Here is a 2,349-nt window from a genome sequence, read left to right on the forward strand (position 1 = left end):
GCATGCGCTATGCTAATTTTCGTTCTCTTTATTCACTGTTTTCTCTCGCACGACGCCGGACTTTCGCAAGAAAAGCCACGATTTCTTGCGAGGGGCTCTCCCTCTTCAATCTCTGCGAATCATGCGCATCCGAGCCAACCATAGCGAACATTCTCAACATCTCTCGATCTTCCTCTCACCCTCTGCTTTTTGCCCCTTTCCCCTCATCCGCCCTCATCCGGATCGAGTCTCAGAACGCTTTACACGAAATTCTCACGGTAAACAACGACTCTTCGACTACAAAGTTCTAACGCTGGATTGCCTCTTAATCGCACGTAAATCCAGATGACAACGTGATTGAGGGGAGAGAAAATATTTCAATACCGAGTATCAATAAATACGTCACCGATTGATTAACCGCGATTTCATATTATATTTTAATCCTGCGAGTACCTCTTTACAAGGTTTATTGCTCATTGACGTTTAATGAATAAACAAAACCCCTCTCATCGCCTAACAAAATCAAAGAAGAAATATCAGCGTTTGATCTGCAATTATAAATCCAATTAACGATAAATTTGTCAGGTTTTCCTTGTTCGCCTCATTATATCTACTTTCAGCAAAGTTCTCATACTACGTATAAACACGATTCGATGGATTGCTCGTTCAAATAACAACAAAGCAATAAATTTTACTCGATTTCGGACTATCGTAACATGTCACTTTTATTGGCCGCTTAAAAAGCGATACGCGCTACGCGTCTGTGTAAAGTTATCGCGTTCAGTTCGTTCGACTCTCGTAACTTTTGAATTTTTATTCACGTCGTTTTTCCATCGATTTATGAGGAAAAAGTGAATTTCGAAGTTCGTATTTAAAGGTGATTCCGTAGAAAGAAAATAAATACAATTTTTGGCTCGAAAACAATTTGACGCCTGGATTTTTGTAAGGCATGAAATCGATTGAAAATTTAGGGCTCGAAAATTTATATTTTGTTTTCATAAGAACTGGGAAAGCCGTTTTACAGGGACTGGAAAAGTGACAAAGCGAAAAACGATGTTAATATTGAGAAAAAAAAATAAGAAAAAATGATGGAGCGACGGAGGTAAAAATGGTGGAAAAATAAAGTTGAAAAGCCCACTGTTATTTACGCCATTGTAGGAGAGATCGTGAGTCAGCTAGTGGGCCCGTGCTGTTGGCGGTTTCGCGAGCCCGTTCGCTTTAGTGGCCTCTCTCGATTCCGACCCGCGAGCAGATCTTCTCTCGATTTTAAATTAGCCGACTTTTAATACGCGTGGTATTGCATGCTTCGCGGATACGCTTCGTGCGCGTTGCCCATCTTTCTCTTTATCTCTCGCTCTTTCTCTCTCTCTCTCTCTCTCTCTCTCTCTCTCTCAATCTCTCTCTCTTTCTCCCTCTCGCATCGTCTCCCTCTCGCGCTCTCAGCAGCCGCAATTCATTTACTCTTCTTCCATGCCAAGCACTATTCCACCACTGTGTCTTTCGTGTGTTCAAACACCCGCGCAATCCACGACAGCAAACGAGAGGGAGATGAAACGCTATCGCGAAACTCTGAAGCTCTTTTTTTCTAGACTCGACAACGCTGCACATATTCAGAAGGCTTTGAATGCGCGCGAATTGCACATCAACTCGTGCACTGCGTGCTGCTCTCGTACGAATTTTTCACCAATATATATATACGAGCTCCAGCTGGATTTTCTCGTCACGACAAATCGCTCGTAAATTCGTATTATTGGGTGGGGTTCAATATGTCAAATAACCAAATTGTTATAGAACGGTCGATATATCAAAATTTTTTAAGTTGTAATATCAGATTGGAGAAAAATAAGTAATTCGAGATTCTTATTTCCGATCAAATATTTAGCAGATTACGTGCTCAACTGAATATTCCTTCTTTGAATTCGCATTTGCTCGAAAATATATGTTTCCATAGTTTTCATTTCGTATGCAATTTTAACAATAAAAATTTTAAAAAATCGAAAGTGAATTTTTCGAAACTATAAAGCTTAGATATGCAGAATAGCGATGGCACGAAAAAGCGAAAGTCGTTGCATTTCTTTATTTTGATCGGTCAACTTTCTGTCTCCATATTATCATTCGAAGTTTATAAGCTCAAGATTTTAGTTGTTTGAAATTTTAGTAATTCTGACATTTTATCCCCACCGTTATGAAACCTCGAATGATTGATGCATTATTTCGATGACAATTATTCTTCCTCGAAATTTCCATGCTCTCTGTGCGAAAATTTCGCAGTTCATGAAAATTTTGCATAAATTATAATATTTCGAACGATCCCGAAAGAGCCCTGAGCAATCGGAGTATACTGATTCGGCGGCTCGGGAGAAAGAAACG

Source organism: Venturia canescens, chromosome 3, assembly GCF_019457755.1.
Source record: "Venturia canescens isolate UGA chromosome 3, ASM1945775v1, whole genome shotgun sequence".
Taxonomy (NCBI): Eukaryota; Metazoa; Arthropoda; class Insecta; order Hymenoptera; family Ichneumonidae; genus Venturia; species Venturia canescens.